We start from the raw sequence: 20,285 nt of genomic DNA, 5'->3' as shown, positions 1-20,285 counted from the left end.
GGTCTCCATGGTGGCTGTTTAGAGGTTTCTTCTTCTACTGATCTTTCACTATAATTGGCAACTTTACTTAAATGAAAACATGAACAAATATGAAGCATAAACCCTCATCCCTGTCATGTGAATAGCTCGCATTTTTCTTCCCCATAGTGATTCCTCCACACATGTATTTCCCCTCTCAAGCCCCCCACCTTTTCTCACATTATTCAAAAATGATCTTGATTCCAATAATTTCAAGACAGTAGAGACCACCACATGCAAATTATTTCAATTTCCATCTGTCTATTTAATATTTCACTTAACATCAAGTTGAGTTTGTAGGATGTTCTTAGAGAGTGCCGTTTAGAGGGGATGAAAGAAAAGGAAGCAGTAAAGACTGAGCTTCAGTGTGGAACCAACAGCTTCAGCCAATCCCACTAGGAGTTCTGAAGCTAAACTCTCCTGGCAGAATGTGGGGCCACAATGGCTTGGCCTTTAAACTCTACCTGCATCAGTCATTGGTTGACTATCTCTCCAGGAAGTCATGACTTAGGGCAGGGCAGTTTTCTGCAGCAGAGGAAATCCCTGAAAGTGTTTCTAATACTCCCCACAGCAGAGCAACTCTACTAAATCTTTCTTTAAAGGATGATCAGCACAGCACGTCTCTACATCCTTCAGGGATCACCCTTATGCCACTCAGATCCATTTCCTTATACGTGTTGAAAGCGCAGCATCTCCAGGATTCCATCAGACTTTCTTCTTGAAGGAAACTTAGAAGACCAATGTTAATGAGATGAACTAAGCCCTCACATCTCCAGCTGGTTTTGAGATCACAACTGATACTCATGACCTTTTCCTCCACTCTTCTTTCTAGGTACTCTCATTCTTTAGCTAGTGCTTCCACTGCCTCTTCATGGCTCACCTGGTGGTATGACCCAGACACTCATCACTGTGAGCTCTTTTGGCCCAGGGCTACTGCACTTATCCATTTGCTATCACAACTGGGCAAGGGAGTGCCAAGAGGCATCCAATTGAATCACCTGGATTTCACATATGTTCCTCCCCTCCCCTTCCCACTGAGTCACAGCAGGACTATCAGGTGAGATGGGAAGTCGAGCTGCCCTCTGTGGGACTGCAGGGTTACTGTCTCTTTGTAAGAAGGCCTTCCCTTAATTTTATCCAACTTGTTCCTCCCAATTTCCTTTCCCCCCTCTTTCATTCCATCTGGAATCTTGCCTCATTTATTGTTTCTTCTTTTTTATAATGCCTTTGCTGCTGGTTCCTTCTTCTTCATCTACAAATACACTCAAATTCCAAAGCAAATTAAAAGCCAAGCACACAGCAGGAATGACAAGAACAAACTTCTCTCAGTACTCCCTCACTTCCACATTGCTTGTCTATTTCTTTTTCTCTCTATAATGAAACTTCCAAAAGTATAGTCTATGTGTTCTTCCATACCCCATTCACACTTGGCTTTTTAAAACCCATTTCAATCTGGCCTCTCCAGCACTGTTATCTCCTCCTTCCAAGGTCATCTGGCCTGCTAATTGCCAAAGATAGAGGCTAATGTGTGTCCTTCATACTGAAGTCTGTGTCACAGGACAGAATTGCCCATGTATTTTTACCTTTTTGTTCCTTTAGTTTCTCTGACCCTTCCTTACTTCTCAGGCTAAACTTCTGAGGCTGCTTTCCCCATCTTCTTCATAGGTTCATTTTCTTTGCCTCTCTTCATGGATGCTACTGTGCTTCCAGATTTTGTCTTCTGCTTTCTCTGTCCCTGCATTTATTAGCCAATCATGTCATTTGTTAACAACCAGTTCTATTCCTAGATGTCCCCCGACTACCTCTTCATCTTAACTTTGCTCCTGTTGAAAAGTTCCAATTCCATGTGCCATAAACAATTTACTAAACTCTTTCGAATCATCTCATGCCATTAGGATATCTACTCTCCTGTTTGACAGCGGCATTATTAGCCTTAATATTGAAAAAATGGGTGAGTCACACTGACTTCTCTTTTTCTCACCGTTGTCTACCGTAGGGTTATTTGTCTTGGAAACCTGTGTCTTGACTCACACCTTTCCTTCAATTCCCACAGTTTTCGACCAGGGCCCGTTGTGTATTGACTGAGTTTATGTGGTTGGAGCTGATTTGGGTTTCAGTCAGGCCTACTTGGCCTTCAGCAATGGCTTTGGGACTCACTTTCTTCAGGCAGAGCTCAGGTTTTGTGCCTGGTCTGGCAGAGGTTTTTGTTTTGTTTGGTTTTGTTTTTGCTTTCCTCTTCACGATGATGGTGAGCAGAACTTACAGATTCTACTTTTCCACCAAGGGGAGGAAGGACGTTTGAGACAAACTGAAAAGCTGTCAGGTAAAGTGAGATGAATTTTTGGTAGGCATGCACTCTGGGAAATGAATTTTTCAGAGTTAACAATTGTTTTTCCTTTGAGCACATGGAGTTAAAGAGTACTGGCTGTGGTAGAATGGGTTAGACACACACATCTGTAACCCAAACTGCGGACCTATTATGGCCATATCATACCATTCATTTTCATCTATAATATATAGAACACACACACGTATTTATACACACACACACACACACACCATATATATATATATACACATACTATAAATAAAAATGAATATATATATATATATAGAGAGAGAGAGAGAGAGGACCTATATATATCTGAAGACCTATTTTATGGCCAAATCATTCATTTTCATCTATAATATATATCACACACCCATGCACACACCCACACAATATATATATATAATACATGTATATATTATCAATGAAAATGAATATATATATTTGAAATACTGTGCTGCTTCTTTTGACAAAAGATTTTAGTCAAGTGTTTAAAACATTGCTCTTAGTATGACGATATAATAAAAACAGTTACAAAAAAAATTCGGCCATGAGTAAAATAATAATGTGTAGTAAAGATACAAAATCCATGTAAATGAAATAATTTCAGGACCTTTATGAATATCTATGAACCAGCCTGGTGCAATGAGAGCAAAGGGCTGCTGTAGAATGCAGGCATAAGCGGGGGTGATTCCCGGGATAACAACTCCTTCTGGTGTCCAGAAAGCCTGGCGATCATGCGTTTCCCTGCTCACCGACCTCATCACCTCTGTACTCTGCTATCTCTGGCCCATTGCACTTAAGGTCAAACAGCTGTCAAATAAACACAGAACTGTCTGCTAGGTAGGCACCTGCAGCTGTCCCAGCCTTGACTGAACGTCTACCAGGAGTAGGGGGCTGTATCAGGCACCGACCCAACGCACCGTGTTTCATTGAGTACTCACCACAACCTTGTGCGGGGAACCGACAATGCAAGTACAGTAAGCGTCTCTGCTTGGAGGAGCTGATAATGATCGCAGGGGTGATAAAGCCGTGGGCTCTCCCAAACTGGGTTCTCTGAGATGGTTTCAGTGCAGAGTGTTTGTCAGGAAATTCCCTTCGGATCAGCAACTGTGGGGGTGGGGCAGCAGCAGGATGAGCAGAGGTTGTGGGGTGACAGTCTTCTCCTATCTGGGTGGTCTCTTGTTGGGTGGAAATGACCAGGCCTTTATTCTGTGCGTTGATCAGTCATTGGAGGGGGGCCACCTGGGAAGGGCGTGCACTTGGGGAGGGGTCTCCTTGCGGAAGAGGACATCCCTGAAGGCTGTCTTCTGATAGCGCGGCCAAGGGCTAGGCCAGTAAGTGTTTCCCTGAAGAAGAACACGACCAGCTCGTCTCTATGTCCACCACAATTTGGGAATTAAAATGTACTAAGTGCTTAAGAAGGATTAATGAATTTAATCCTCATAGCAACCTAGTAAGGTAGGAATACTACTCTTTTTTTTTTTTTTTCCCAGGTGAGGAAAATGAGGCTTAGGAGGATAAGCAAATTGCCCTGGGTGGCACAGCTGAGAAGTGGCAGCATCCAGATTTGAACTCTGGTAACCTAAGCTTATTTTCTGGCAGTGAATCACCCACACAGTGAGAGCTACAGAAAAGTACAGGGAACCATTAATATCCTGAAGAAAAAAAAAACCTATCTAATCAGACAGATAATAGTAACATCCTTGATAAGCAAGAACGCAAAATATGGCATGTTGCAATGTCAAGAGAGCATGGACCGGAAGTCAAATGACTTGAGTTTGAATCCACCACCTTCTGGCGCGTGGCTTTGAGCAAGTCACACAAACTCACGGAGCCCCACCTCTCTCCTTTTCGAAATACGCACAAGAGCAACTTCCTCTCTGGCCTTCGAAAAGGGTCATAGCATCTGCACGGCACACAGTGATGTTCCATGACGGGACGTGTTGAACTGTGCCATGCGCGTTACGTGCTGGAGGTGTTCAGAGGAGCCCGGTGAGGATGGGAAGACCATGGAAGAAGGAGTGTTAGGCTGGGCTTTGACAGTAGTGCTAGAGAAGGAAGGAGGAGGAGAAATGGAAACAGGAGGGACTGGTGAGAAGTTTTAGAGGTCGGGAAGGAGCAATGACTTTGTTGACAAAGGTCTTAGACATTCCTTTGCCATCTCATGAAATCACCTCACAGCCAAGGAGATAGGTGCTGCTGCTGTCCTCCATTTTCAGATGAGAAGACATGCCCTCCATTGGTAGTGGAGCCAGGATTGGAACTAAAATCTGGAGGATTCCAAAGTCCCTGCTCTTACCCTACTGTCCAGCTAACATGTGGTCCATGTCTGTCCATTGCACATCTGTTGGAAAGCAGCACTGGTGAGGGGAAGGTGAACCCAGCTTACAGCTAGCGAGGCTCTCTTCTCAAGGAGCATTTCCGTGTGTGCTTGGAGTCAGCACTATTTAGACGGGGTCTGTGAAGGGAGCCTTTCTTTTTAGTTGTTGATTCCTCCTTCTTAGTTTCATCTGCCATTTACTTCCCTGTCTTGTCCTTTGGGATCAGCACAGGCGGGTTTATCTGCCAGCCTCTGGAGGCCTCCCTCCCATACACGACTGCTGTTTGCAGAGTGGGCACAGGCTTGACTCCACAGTATAACGTCACTGAGCTGAACCCAAATCCCATGGACAAAAAATGAAACTCAATTGCAAGCGTGTAAAGCCAGAGGCAGGGGGACTAAGGGGGTAGGGTGGCATCCAGACACAGCAGGTGCCCTTGAAATCTCCCAGGTCTAACTCTAATATGTGGCTAGGACAGAGACAATATTCAAATGTAAAATAGTACTAATAATGATAAAACCACAACAACCACCATGCAACAACTAGTCATAATGTTGTAACTATGATAGGAAGAAGAACTAATAATTACTGACACCCCAGGCTTTTGCATCCTTGCTGCCTCACATTTCCCTTCTGCTAGGTCAGAATAGTAGAACAAATGGAAATAGGCAGAACTTTCTAACGGCAAGTGCGGCCTGTCAATACTGTAAGACCAGCTGTGGTGCAGTGATCCGTGTGTCCATGGAAATGTTCAAATGAAACCTGGTGACCACTAGCCAGGTATCACACACAGGAGCTTTTAGCAATAACTGCAGGGTAGCAAAGATGATGTCTAAGGCCCCTCCCTAACCCAAAATTCTATGATGCAGTGACTTCCTAAGTATCGATTTCCCAACCTGAAGCTGCCTTGTCATGCCTTTGAGGACCTAAATGTGGGGTGGATAATGTCATGCCAATTTCCCACATCTTGACGCTCAGGGGCAGTATGGAGCATTGGGGTTGTAGGTCCACATTTATGGATCTCCATGTGCTCTGTCCAGCAGCACTGTTGTTGTAACAGAGAAAACAGTCTCTGTGTTTATTTCTCACCCACCTGGGGAAGGCACACTGGTGGGGAGACGACGCTCTTGAGGTCAAAGGTGCTGAAGGAAAAAGCTAAGTTGGTGGAGAGCTCCTGCTTTAAAGTACACATGGTACAAAACAAGGCAAAGACTGAAAAATCGAATACAGGTAAGCGCATGCCTGTGAACAGATCCAAATGATGCTTCCCTCAGTCTTTGTCAGGGCCTTCCTGGAAGGTGGGCTGTCTTTAAAGTCGGAACCATACAACAGCAGTTTTAGCTAAAACAGGAGTTTTTGAAATGGATTTGCACACTGAAGGAGTATCTCTAAAGAGATAAATGACCATGTCCTTCATCTGGTGCCCCCTCTATGACAAAGTAAGAATCACAGCCAGGGTTTTCCTTGGGACCACAGTTTTCCATTCTCTCACACTATGGTCTAGACTTCAAATCTTTTCCTCAAGCTCTGAGTGGAAATCACTGATTAGGCAAACTGCTGATGTACGAGCAAAATTACCCTGTTTACCATGTGGGAGCTTGCTAATTGCAAAGAAACGTGAGTTCCCAGGCACATTCTCCTTTGTCTATGAGCTGCTGTCTTTGCCATGACAGGGGAGCGTGTCCAGGCAGGAAGAGCCCAGGCTGGATTGGGTACAATAATTGGGCTAGTTTCTGTGCTTTGCTTCCGTTGCATTCAGTTTCTTTCCTGAGATGATTCATCAAGAAGCCTCCTTGGCCCTCTATTGTGCTGTGCTATACACATCCGGTTAAAAGGCAATGCCACTATGAAAATGGATCTCCCGCAGAAAGGTGGCACACTCCTTCATTTAGCAAACCCTCACCGAGCACCTACTTTCTGTTAAGCATTGGGCTTGGTGCTGAGCATAGAGACAGACATGATTCTCAATAAATTAGCAAAAAGAAAGTCTTCTGTACTCAACTAGGTCAAATATAGTGTAAGGTTACAGTAAGGAACAGTAAAATTCTGAGGAGGGAGGAGTTACCCATGTTTAGGAAAGTAGGAAAGTGCCCAGGCGAGATAACATTGGAGCTGAGTCTTTTTAAAAAGGATTTTATTTATTTATTTATTTATTCAAGGAAGAAAGAGAGAGCACACACAAGTGGGGGTAGAGAGGGGCAGAGGGAGAGGGAGAAGCAGACTCCCCACTGAGCAGGGAGCCCAATGCAGGGCTCGATCCCAGGACCCAGGGATCATGACCTGAGCCAAAGGGAGATGCTCAACTGACTGAGCCACACAGGCACCCCTGGAGCTGAGTCTTAAAGATGAGTTTTGGAATTTAATCTGCAGAGGAGGGCATTTTGGATAAGAGAGGCATCGTGGGCTAATGCAGAGAGATGCAAATGTGAACAATATTCTGGAAGGGCCAGTGGTCCAATGATGGTCACGTGTCTATAGGTTGTTACATCTGAAAGGGGATTTGCAAATGATCTGGTTCAATGGCTCATTCTGCAGTTGAGGAGACCACAGGCAGGAGAGCTGAACTGACTTCTCCAAAGTCTGAAACTGATCTGCTCAGTCCCTTCACACCAGCTTTCTCTGTGTATTTGCATCTACCATTCTTTGGACATATTTATGCGATGGATGGAGTCACTTGCATCTCATTTCTGGGTGCTTTGCACTGGCTTTTGTCCTCTTGCCAAGTCTACAAATAGCAATCCCTTGGCTCTTCCACCCTAAATACATCCATCAATTCACGAATCAATCAGTCTATCAGAAATATATATTGAAACTACCTTGCCTGGCACTCTATACACTATTTGTTTATTTCTTCTGCTCTTTAGAACTACCCATTTCTTTGTGTTGCTTATCCTTAAAATGTACTTATTCTTGATTGATAGAAGATGTGAAAATCCAAATGTATACTTCAACGTTTCAATGTGCCGAGAAGCATAGGTATTTCAGAGCTGAAAAGTCACTGGCATATAGCTTGGTGCCCTGTTTATATGTGTTCCAGTTTACACATTTCCAAGAAAACTCTCTTTAGGACCCCCTGCCAAGCACCATTAGTCTGAGTTAATTAAGATGAGAATGAGGAGGATTCATTTCTGACAAACCCTTGCCACCTGCAGAAGAAAGTCGCCTATGCCCTATTCTGGAATCTGGGAGCTTGGCCGCCTGTAGTAGGGCTGCCCACAATGTTTATGCCATTCGCCTGCTGCTTTTTCCCCTAGACCCCTTGTGTCCTCGGCCTCACTCACACCCAGCGTGGCCACCCAGTTCCAAGGTTGTCCAGCTGCAGACCTGGTCTCTCTTCTCTGCAGACCTGCAGTGACATGGGTTGATTGCATACACAAAGATGTCAGAGCAAATAACTATGTCTGGGAGCTGTCGAAAAAACAGTCTGCAGAATAAAATGCACACATTGTCGAAAGGATGGGGGAGGTTAGAAAGCAGGATATCTTGACAGAGAGAGAAAAGTGTTGGAATTAATTCATAAACGTGTTGGATGGAAATTAGCAGATGAAGATTTGCAAGGGGAGTAGAGACAGAGGAAAAGAGAAAAGGGAAGAGAGACAGATGGAGAGGGGGAGGGAAATGGTGGAAAATAGAGCAAAAGACACAACTTTATTTCACGGTCTTGCTTTACCCTCAGCTGAAGCAGCCTGTGCTTTTACAGGGATCCCGCTATGCCTTTTGTCTCCTGTTCCTCCCTTAACCTCAGCCATCCGCCAGCAGCAACCCCTGCTCCTGGCCTCACTCCAGCCTCCCACTTCCCCCACAGTTGTGCTTTTTGCACACGTGGGATTCCCAGTTTCTTGATAAGGGTACTCTTGCAAGGCTGAAAGCACCAAACTTCCGGCTCCAGCATGGTCTGGAGGAAGGGACTCGGGCTTTAGAGCGAGCTCTTACTTCCTCTGCGCTTGGGTCTCATACAAATCAGCCTCTCTGAGCCTCAGCTTTTCTACCTGTCAAATTAGGATTGTTGGCTAGCTAATGAGATTCTGTGAGTCATTTATCTTAGAATCTGGTATGCTATATGCGTTCAGTACGTATCATTATTATTATTATCATCACCATCATCACTATTATTACTACCATTAATAGCAACAGTAGGAGTAGATGTTTCTAAATTCTCTCTCTGATGTTTTATACCTAGTATTCAATCTTTCTGATACAAGTCAAGAGGTCCAAGCAGTGTGTTTAAACTCAGTTTTAGAGCCAAAATGGACACGCGTTTCCCTACTTCCATTTCTTAGTTGATGGTTGGAGTTTCGCCACATAACAGTTAGTCTGTTGTATGATGTTCTGTTCTGGAGCATAATACAGGCAATCACCCAATGTCATTTTGAAGGAACAAGTGAGATCACTACATACCAGATGAGACTGGGCTGGGTTCTCCCTGAACCCCCATTCTAAGAGTTTGCCTTGAAGTATCTTCTCCTAATTTCCCCTCTATCTCCCCAGAGTCCAGGTAGCACATCTCAGTCCGTGCCTGCACGTGGTCTCAGTGTATGCAGATTCTGAGTTTTCCCAAAGTAGATCCTGGTATCTTGAAGCCGTGTGCACACTTATGCCTCTTCCAAAGTTATTTTTCACCTTTCTGTGGTCCATTTTCTCTCTCTGTGGCTTCTGAGTCGTTTCTTTTCTTCTTTTCTTTTCTTTCTTTCTTTCTTTCTTTCTTTCTCTTTCTTTCTTTCTTTCTTTCTTTTTCTTTTTTTTTTAGTGAACAGTACAATCCTCTTTTATTGTTTACAATAACTGACAAACAAATCTGGTCCCTTTCCTGATCATTTTTAGGTATTTATAACATCCAAAAATCAACTTTCTATCAATCAGGACACCACTGCAATGAATATCGGTGTTGAACAGGGAGGGATATTTAAGCGAGGACTACTTTTTGAGGCAGCTTATTAATCAACAATTTTATATTACAATAACTTGAGTCCTTGTTTCTGTACCACCCTGCTTTAGGGCCTCTACCCCACTTACAAAAGGGAACAACAAATTGCATTTTCCAAACAAATACATTCACATCAACACACTAACTCTTCGAGTGTTTTGCGATTATGGAATTCCTTCATCTCTAAGTGGTCTTTGTCTTTTGAGAAAGAAGTTAGGCATTAGCTTGCCCAGGGTAAAACTATCTGGGGAAGTGTGGAGGGGACTTTTCCTCTCCTCCTTTTTCTATGTTGTCCCTGAGGGAATACTTGTTTTAATCCTTTCAGAGGTGTTGCTTCAAAGAGAGATTGAGATGTATAATAGTTAATTTTATATGTCAACTTGGTTAGGCCACAGTACCCAGATAGAGTCAAACATTATTCTAGAAAAAAACTGACCTCCCTTGAGAAACAGGGAATTCCACTAGGAGGCAGCCTTCTGATTTGAACTGTAGCATTAAGGCTTCCCTGGGTCTCAGGCCCGCTGGTCTACCCCAAACACTTTGGACTTGCTAGCTTCTATAATCATGTGAGTTAATTCCTTAAGACAGACAGACAGATACACACACACACACACACACACACACACACACACACACACACACACAGGAAAGCAGGAGAAAGAGAAGAAGAAGGAAAGGGAAGGAGAGGTAACACATATGTAAAAACCTACCGAGTCCATTTCTCTGGAGAATTCTGACTCCTACAAGCTGCTTGGACCCATGTTCTTTATCCCTGTCATTCCCATTTCTTTCCTTGTCTTCTGCTTTTGCTTTGCTGCTTCCTTTCCCTTTCTCTTTCCCAAGACTTCCTGATGCCTGGAGGGAGGGAAGATCAAACGTTGATTCTGTGTTCCCCCTTCCCAGACCCCTGGACTGCATTTCTCACCATCACAGGCATTTCAGAGTCTCATGACCCGGAGAGGTTTCTTTCTTTACTGTTGTTTTTTTTTTTTTCATGTCTCAGCCTTTGTGACACTGAATCCATCCAGCAAGGTGACCCAGAGCTAGAGCAGCTGGGAGGAGATGAGAGGGAACTTGGGATTACAGTCAGAGAAAAAGTTTGGTGCCAAGAGATGGGTGGGAAAGCAATCCTGGTGAGGAAAAGAAGCTGTTCGGAGACAAATCCCAGATCTCCTTGTGGTGGTGGTGATGATGCTTATTGCCCAGCAAAATTTTAGAGATTGTCCAGACCAATGCAACTCAGACTCTTTAGGCCAAAACCCACAATAAGAATACATTTTAAAATGTTACCACACCACAGGTGGACCCGTGAGAGCCTAAGAACTCGTACAAATAAATGAATAAAGTCTGGACTCTGTGATGTCATAATACTTTATGAGAGACTTATTCTTTATGCCAAGTGACCATATATCACAATGATTATGTAAATCACAAGCCATGCTTCTGATTAATATGGTTATGTTTTATTAATTAGGATATTAATATCTGAAGCCCATCCACATAGCTTATTAGCCATGTGGTACAGCCACCATTTTCCTCCCATGAAGAGCTTTTTACAATATAAATAATAGTGTGGTCCAGCATCAGTAGTTTATGGGCACAGGGCATATAATTCTAATTCTTTTTCTTCACCTCAAGCTACATTGCTATCAGTAAAATAGTATCCAAAGTCTAAATGAGGAAAATATATTCAATAATATTTGGTATGTGATTCTCGAATAGCTATAATATCTGTGAGATTGCTGGGTAAGGTTTGGAGAGACAGGACAATTTTTTTAAATTATTTATTGAATAAATATTTATTGAAAATCTGCTATATCCCAGGAGCTGTTATGGACACTGAAACATGAGGGGGGCAGGAAAAGATCTCGCATTTTCTTTTTTTATTAAGATTTTATTTGTTTATTTGACAGACAGAGAGAGAGAGCACAAGCAGAGGGAGCGGGAGAGGGAGAAGCAGGCTCCCCACCAAACAGGGAGCCCAATGCGGGGCTTGATCCCAGGACCCTGGGATCAAGGCTCAAGCTGAAGGTAGATGCTTCACTGACTGAGCCACCCAGGCACCCTAAGATTTAGCATTTTCTACTTTGAGTTTCTAGAAATGACTAGGAACAATCTTTCTTCTCTATGCATCAGAGTCTTAATCTAATAATAACACCCTCCTAATATAGGCGTTAAAATAATTGCATTAAATTGTGAGGTATGTATTCTGGTGTCTAACACACAGTAGGATGATGATGGCCATGATGATGATGATGATGATGATGATGATGATGAAAGCCACTGTTTTTAAATGTTAGTTGGTTGATCTGTCCCTGAGTGGGTCCAGGGATGGAACTTCTAACCTGAAACAATTCATCCTAACACATCTATTAATCATTAACCATGTACAAATTGTAGTTATTAATGAAGGCAGGTCTGTGGCAGCTTCAGGGAATGCTGAATCTTCAGACACTACTTATCAGTATTCAAGTCTCTCGTGCTGAAGGGGAAATAAAACAAAACACAACACTAGCCTCCCCCAGACCCACATCTCTGTCCAGTTAGAGCTGCACTCTATCTTTTCTCATTTGCTTGCAGGTGGGCTTGAAATCCTGGCCACATCTACTTTCTCTAATCCTTGTATTTCGTCCTACCCAAGCTTAGCACCCAACTTCCATGGCCCCAGTGGGGAAACTGCTTCTACCAGTGTCTCCACCATCTTCCACTGTGCAAGACCAAAAGCCTGATTTGTCCATCCTACACCAGCCTGAATTCTCTAGTATTTGACACTGTTAACTATTCCCTTCTTCCTGATTAGCCTCCTCCTAGATTTCTATGAAACCATCAATCCCTGATTTTCCTTTATTTTTCTAGTTACTTGGCAGATTCCTTCATGGGTTCTTCCACTCATCCCTTAAATGTTTGTGTTGCTCGGAATTCACACTAATGCTTTATTCCTTCCCTCCACTACTCTTGTTGACTGACTTCATTAGCACCCAGGGCTTCAGCTCCCACTTTTACAGAGATGATTCCAAAATCTATAACTGTAAACATTGTCTCTTTCTCAGGTTCAAAACCTAAATATCCCAATGCCAACAGAAATCTTTACTTGGATGTTTCACCAGCATTTTCCATTCGACATTTACATTGATCACCCTCCCCACAGTATCAACTCTTCTTGCTATTTCTCTGGTAATATCATCTGCTCAGCTGTCAACATCAGAAATCAAGTGGCAGCCTAAATCCTAAAACTTTAGCATTTAGGACTGAATTTAGGACTCACTTCCTTTGAGCAGCTTTCCAACACCCCAAATCTAGTTTTGATCGTCCAACTCTGAGACAGTGAGGCATCCATGTATATTGTTATTTTAAATCTATATTGTAATACAATATCTGAGTCATTTGCCTTACTAGACTATACACTCCCTAAGGGTAGGTAATATATCATATTGTTTGTAGCCACAGGCCCAGGAAAGTGCTGAGATGTTCAATTAATATTGGTCAAAGGACCCCCGAAACCCACAGCACAACACTCAATCAATGAATGAAGTTGTCAACAAAATAAACAATAAAAAATAAATTGGCCAATGAGATAAGATCGCTTGTAACCAGTATATAATATAAAACACAAGTTCTAGTTCCTAAGACCAAAAGAGATCGGATTCATTTTAGCACGAAGGGGATGGAATCCAGGTAGAGTACCATCCTGTTTATTGAGCACTTACTATGTGCCAAGCCCTCTGCTAGATATTTCATATTAAACTCGCTCAGTTCTTCAAAGATAAAAAATAGTGTTAATGTTGCCCAACTAACCATGGAGGAAACTTGGCCTCGGAGAAGTCTGGCCCATTGCTCAAGGTCCCCAGCTCCTAGGTTGTGGGTCCAGATTTAGAGCCAGACAAATTGACAGGCATTCTCTCCTCATACCTTGGTTCCCTTAGTGGAATGATCCATTCTCCACTTATCACAGTGGAAGCAAGAGTGAGACCAGGGAGGAGTAAGACTATAATTACTCTTATTGAGCATTTAAAAAACATGTTTTATGGCTTGTAGTTCTCAATATAATGTTTTTTGTTATTTGATTTCTAGAACTATATGAGGTGTGACTATTAAGTAATAAAGCTGATTTTATTGTACGTCTTATGGAAATTGGTTCCTTCACAGGAGTCTCCATTCTTTCTAGAAGGAGGTACTTTAATATGCACGATGCCATATGATGTCCCACCCTTGGCAATTTTGGGGGCCAGGGAAGAAATGAGAGTGTGGTAAAGAAGGTCTCTGTTGGGGATGGCGTTGGACCTTCTGCTGTCCACCTCCCTGACTTTCTACAGACTGTGGATAGTGGACATCAGTTCTCTCATGCAGCACATATTTGTGGGTATTTACTCTGTGGCAAGCTCTAGTCCATAGTAATCTGGGATGAACAAGACAAACACCCTGCTCTCGGGGACCTTGTCATCTAATGGGGGAAAGACAGTTACATGTGTGTGCACACGTCCACACCCACACACGCACACGCACATGCACAAACACACATTTTGAAAAGAGAGTAAAATAAGGAGGATGATACATCAACTGGATCCTACAGCTATCAGTAGATCGCTCTCTAAGTCTTCCGGAACACCTCATCTATCTATTTTTAAAATGCAACTCTTGTGTTCCTTATGTGTATCTGTTGGCTTTGCTTATTTTAGCTTGTGTTGTTTTTGTGCATTCCTTCAGGTCTTTTTGTTGTTTTATTTGTTTTGGTTTGGTCAGTTTCAGTCATTTTGGCATAGAGAAGAGAAGAGGGCTTGAATGCTCTCTGACAGCTGCCATTGCATCAGGCCCTATAATAGGAGCTTTCACATGTGTCATCTGTCTTAATTCGCACAGCAAGCCTTTGAAGAGGCTCTTATTAACCCTGTTTAGAGGAGGAGATACAAACTCAGTGAAGATAAGTAATGTGTCCAATATCACAGAGCTCCTAAGTGGCAGAGCTGGGATATGAAGCATGAATTTTAATTCATGCCCACCGCCGGTTCTTCTCGCTAGCTTAAGCAGAGGAGTCCTGTGTTGGAAAGGATGTGAAGTGGTCTATGATGAAAGAAGAACAGATTAAGATTCCGCTGACCTGAATTCTGGCCTCAAGTTAGCCCCTGACTAGGAAAACCATTGGACATGCATTTGCCTCATTTGTAGGGGTGCAAAGAGACACTGGGAATCGGAGTCCCTCATGCCTACCTAGCACTGATCACGTGGGGGGCTGTCATATGAGAACCGCTTCAGGTTTTACAGAGGACACTACTTGTGTCTCATTCACAGTATTGTGTCCTGGCATCTGTTTCTATTTCTTGGAACTTCCTTGAGCCTAGAAACTGAAGGCCTAGTCAGTTCTTACCGCTCTGATCACTAGCAAACATTTCTAGTTTACTACACCGCCTTGTCTGGAGGTCCCTGAGAGAGCCAACCTTCTTCAGGCTAAGCTACAAAGTCTCCTCAGTCGTTCTGCCCCACTGGGTCCTTACTGATTTAGGTAGGTTTCTGTAATATAAATATGCATCCTGTACGGGCTTCTCGCTTTATGTTTGTTCCTAATGCATACACAGAGCAGCTGGGTACAATCTTTTCCCAGATAAACACAAGCTGTAAGTTTTCTTTATTTATGAATAACACACAGTTTGAAATTGCTTTTACAACTGGATACAAATATCATTAGGTAAATTCAGATATTTCTATTGGATCCAGAATTCCCCAGTGGCCATCCTCCCGTAGGCAACTCCTCCATGGTGAAATGAAACCTTATTAATAACCACTTTTGATCCTTAGGTGATCTTTAGGTGACTTCTAATTCTGAAATTGGCTCTTCTTTAAAATCAGAGACACAGCTGTCCCATGTTACACACACACAAAACCTTCAGACAACTTGGGAATTTGCCCGCCTTGTGCCAGCCTGTCCTCAGCAGCACTTCAGGGAAGAAACCTGTGGCACTGGAGGAATTAGGTACTTCCAATAGGTAATAAGAACTAACATTCATTGAGTGCTTATTGAGTGCCAGGCAGAATGCTGACTACTTTGCATGCAGTATTTCATTTAACACTCACGAATACTGAGTGTACTCATTATTATCAGTGCCTCTGTTGACAGATGGGGAAACTGAGGATGAGAAAAGTTAGAAAAATTGTGAAAAGTCACATGGAAATATTTAGATGTAGGATTAAGACGGACCCCGTTGTCCCTGTTCACATCTTACTACACTATTAAACAGGGCCTTTCAATTGACCTAGATGATGGCTGGTAAGTTACTGTAGACACATGACTTAAACCTGGATCACTGGACTCTTATGAAGGGTAAATGAGCAGTATTTTTCCAGAAATGTACTGGTAAGTTCATGGCCTCATTCTAAATCAATCCTAGAATCTACTGGCAAAAGCTGAGATGTGGCTGAGGAAGGAAATCTAACAGACAAAATCAGTGGAATCACTTTAGGTTCTGAAGCTTAAGATAAGGGGGGACTATTTATAATGTATGAACAAAGGCAGGGGGCCTCGATCTGGGATGAGGGTTCCATGGATAACATGCCCCCCCACCTAGAATGAATTTTACCACCTATTTTTTTTTTTTTTAAACAGTAAGCTTGGAAGCAGGGTTTTGATGAGATGCTAGTATTGTCCTCACTCCTATACGGTAAGCTTCAGACTCCTTTCTCCCACTGCCAACCTAACATCTCCATCTGGCTGTTTCATGCAGCTTTTTATTCACTCTTTCAACTCTGCTTCTCAAAGTCTATTCCTTCTGGAGACATCACCATCACAGGAAATTCCACCACCCAGTTACCAACCAAAACTTAGGAATCAGGTGCCTGGGGGGCTCAGTCGTTAAGCGCCTGCCTTCGGCTCAGGGCATGATCCCGGCGTTATAGGATCGAGCCCCACATCAGGCTCCTCTGCTGGGAGCCTGCTTCTTCCTCTCCCACTCCCCCTGCTTGTGTTCCCTCTCTCACTGGCTGTCTCTCTCTTTGTCAAATAAATAAAAATCTTAAAAAAAAAAAAAAAAACTTAGGTATCATCCTCAGTCCCTTGATCTTGCTCAAGTCCAACATCCAAACTCTCAGAAAGTCCTAAACACTGTACGTCCAAGATATACCCCTTACATTTCTGTCTTTCTCCGTCATCATTGCTACTGCCACCACTTTTTTCCTGTTCTACTCCTGAAAATCTCCCTGCTTCCATTCTGTACCCTTGCAAACCATTCTGTCCATGATAACTACATTTCACACTTCTCAGTCAGTTCATGTCACCTCCCTGCTCTAAGTTTTCTGAAGTTATTGCCCTGCACTGGAGCCATCTCTGCGTTTTCTATTATAAATCACCCTGAATATCAAGTTGTCTGTAGATCTGAATCAGAGCTCTAGTTTGGACAGGGGGCATTTACAATCTCTCACTCATGTCTTTCTCATGTCACAAGTTGCTATCACAGGAAAGTGGGAGTTACGTTATATAATCATAATTTGTGATTACGAAATGCTTCCAGTGTGCAGAGTGTAACACATTGCCTCATTAATTGTCACCCTGTATTAATCGTGTTTTAAAAATTTTCTGTATTTTATGATGCTTTGACATATGGGAGGCTTGCTAATTCTGGAGAAACTGCCCCTCCCAGGGTTAGCTAATTCCTGGAGCTAGCTAGCAACTTGTCTTCGGCACGCCTTTTGCAGGCAAACCAATCAAGTAAAAGCCCACATCCCCAACCTCCTTCTTTATCCAACTGTCACACACCAAGCTATTTCCTCTGCCCTAACTCACCCCAGGAACACTAGAGACTACCACTGTAGCCCGGGGCCTGCCAAAATTACTCAAACAATCTGATCCTAAACTTGCTCAAGCTTGCCTACCCAGATTCATCCAATCCTCCTCGTAGATGCTGCAACCAAGGCTCTGGGCCTTTGCTTTCTCCTGCTTCTTTTGCTTCTTGATTTCACAACCTCCCTCTCCCCCCCACCACTGCTGCTTCCCCACGTGGCTCCGCAGGGCATGGCATGTCCTCTCTTCTTGGGAACGAAGAGTAATAAACTCTTCTTTCAAGGAAGCTGTCTCTATGTCTATTAACATACCAGACCTCAAAACAAAATCTTGGGGACATCTCAAGGCACCCCCCAAACCCATGAGATAGGTATTGTTAGGTACCAGTCACACAGCTGAGGGGTTGAGGAGTCAGTATCCTAAGAGACAGTCCAACTTCAGAACCAACACTCCTAGTCAGTACTCTTACTTTGTCCTCAGATATTTGTCTTCATATATGTGGATATACACCCAAGGGGGCTTTAACTGGGAGTCTCCCCATCATGGTATGCAACCAAACATTCCTTAGAAAATGCCGAATATAAACCACATTAGTCCTTGTTCATTGTGAACCTCACTCCCATTCTCTTTCCTATTCCAAATTGGTTTAGCTTTCTATTCTATAAATGGAATACTGGTCCAAGCAATGCCTTACACATGAATGAAATCTCTCCCATGAAACTGTAGACTGGCAAAGATTAACATAAAGATTAGACCTCTGCAGTTTTTTCTCCGATTCACTAGCCCTTGAGTTCATCATTTATTCACCCACAAATATTGAACTAGGAAGCCAGCTTACTAGAAGAAAATAGACACAATAGGTCCTGTTTTCTAGGACTCCAGATACCTATAGCTGGGGGAAGCCAGCCCAGAAAAAATTGGATACTTATCTCTTCCTCAAAAGAAAATTCCTTACATAGTGTTAAGAATATATAATGTCTTGGGGCGCCTGGGTGGCACAGCAGTTAAGCGTCTGCCTTAGGCTCAGGGCGTGATCCCGGCGTTGTGGGATCGAGCCCCATATCAGGCTCCTCCGCTATGAGCCTGCTTCTTCCTCTCCCACTCCCCCTGCTTGTGTTCCCTCTCTCGCTGGCTGTCTCTATCTCTGTCGAATAAATAAATAAAATCTAAAAAAAAAAAGAATATATAATGTCTTGCTTCAACCTGCCTCTGCTTCTCTTCTTTTCTTGTCCCTTCAGTTCTTTTCCCAGCTGGACTTCTTCTCCAATAAATTGTCCCATTTCAAGCAATCCTTCATAGACTGAGTTAGCATTTAGCAACTGCTCCATTTGCATCTCCTGGGGAGCAGTAGGACCTGGCAGACAGCTGCATGAGGAAGGAATGTCACCTAAGCCCACTACAACCAAGTGGCAAGAGTCCTGTCACTCCTATGGCAGACTGACTCAACCCCATGCCACCACCCCCCAGTGTTCAAGACACCAACTCTGTAACTGAAGACAAACATAAGCACAGCCTCGCATTCTCAGCTTCACTCAGGTTAAAGCACTAAAAAAAGCCTCTCCAGTCTGGTGATAATGGATAAGAACATCTCAGAGCTTAGAGGATTAGGTACAATGTGTATACAGAAAACCCAGGTACGCTCAAATCTTAAGGAAAGACGTGTACCATTAAAACTGGCAGGTGGTTCCAAAATCAGTAGTTTGGCTGCTCTCTAAGGCCTGAGCCTCTCTCCTGGGCATCTTTTCTCCTCCATCCTTGTAGCCCAGGAGCTCAGGATGCGTGTTCTGCCCAATGCCTGTCTTTAATAATATGTCTTTTCTGGAAAGGCGCTGATATGTGTTTTTTTTACTATATTAAAAGAGATATAGCATATGTAGCATGACTAGTGACCAGTATTCTTTCTTCCTGAAGTGTGATGCTTTCATTAAAAACTTTAGACCTAAAAACGTATGTGGGCCCCCAAGTTACAAGGGAAGATGGGGACAGTATATATAAGTGCACTGTCCCCCATAATGGAAAGCAGGTACCCTTAAAGAGCTGAAGCAATGAATAAGAATTTAAAGCTTATTTTTGAATTAAATTCCATTGTTCAGAGCCCTGCCTAATTTAACAAAAGGATTTGAAAAAGAATACAGTAAAGAAAATGTACATAGCAACCATTAAATGATGATGTAGGGGGATGAGCTATGCTTCTTAAAAAGCATATGCTTCATAGCAGAAGCTAGGAGGTGCCTTCTGCCAGAAGGAACAGGAGAAACATGATAGGACAGGCCCAGGGAAAACCTGAGTTCTCTGGTTAAGAACCAAACGAAGTTAATCTAAGCCCCAAAGAAACAGATAGGCGGCCTTTAAGGATGCCCTTTTCCTCAAGTCCCCTCCCAATACCACTGTGGGGCCAATTCGTGTTGTAATCATAAAGCCATAGATGGAGTTTCTGCAAATCACCCTTAACACGCTTTAGGCTCTCCATGGGTTTTTCCCGTCTCTTGCTTCTTTACAATAAGCTACTTGAGCATGGAGTAGGGTGGGGACTATTCTGCATGTTGTGCAGTGAGAAGAAATTCAGATTTGCCAGTCTGGGAAAGAAAGGGAGGGAGGGAGGGAGAGAGAGGGGGAGAGAAAGAGAAAATCTAGAGCCATGAGTAGCTCCGAGGTGGGTCATCTGAGCAGAAAGCATACTTAATCTTTTTGCAAAAGCTCCGGGGAGCCCTGCCATAGGACTGTAGCGTGGCCGGGTGGCAAACGGTGGCGGAGTGGTGAACGTGCACACACCGGTTTAGCTACCTCCAGGGAAATGATGCTCAGTGCTCCGGGGCGGGGTCTGGCAACTTCTGCTTGGGCAAGGGGAGGAAAGGTGCAAGCTTCACTTTTCTATTTGCTGCTTCACCCCACACCCCTCCAACTCCCTCTTTCCCGACTCCCCTC

Source organism: Ailuropoda melanoleuca, chromosome 8, assembly GCF_002007445.2.
Source record: "Ailuropoda melanoleuca isolate Jingjing chromosome 8, ASM200744v2, whole genome shotgun sequence".
Lineage (NCBI taxonomy): Eukaryota > Metazoa > Chordata > Mammalia > Carnivora > Ursidae > Ailuropoda > Ailuropoda melanoleuca.
Note: the sequence above shows the minus strand (reverse complement) of the source record.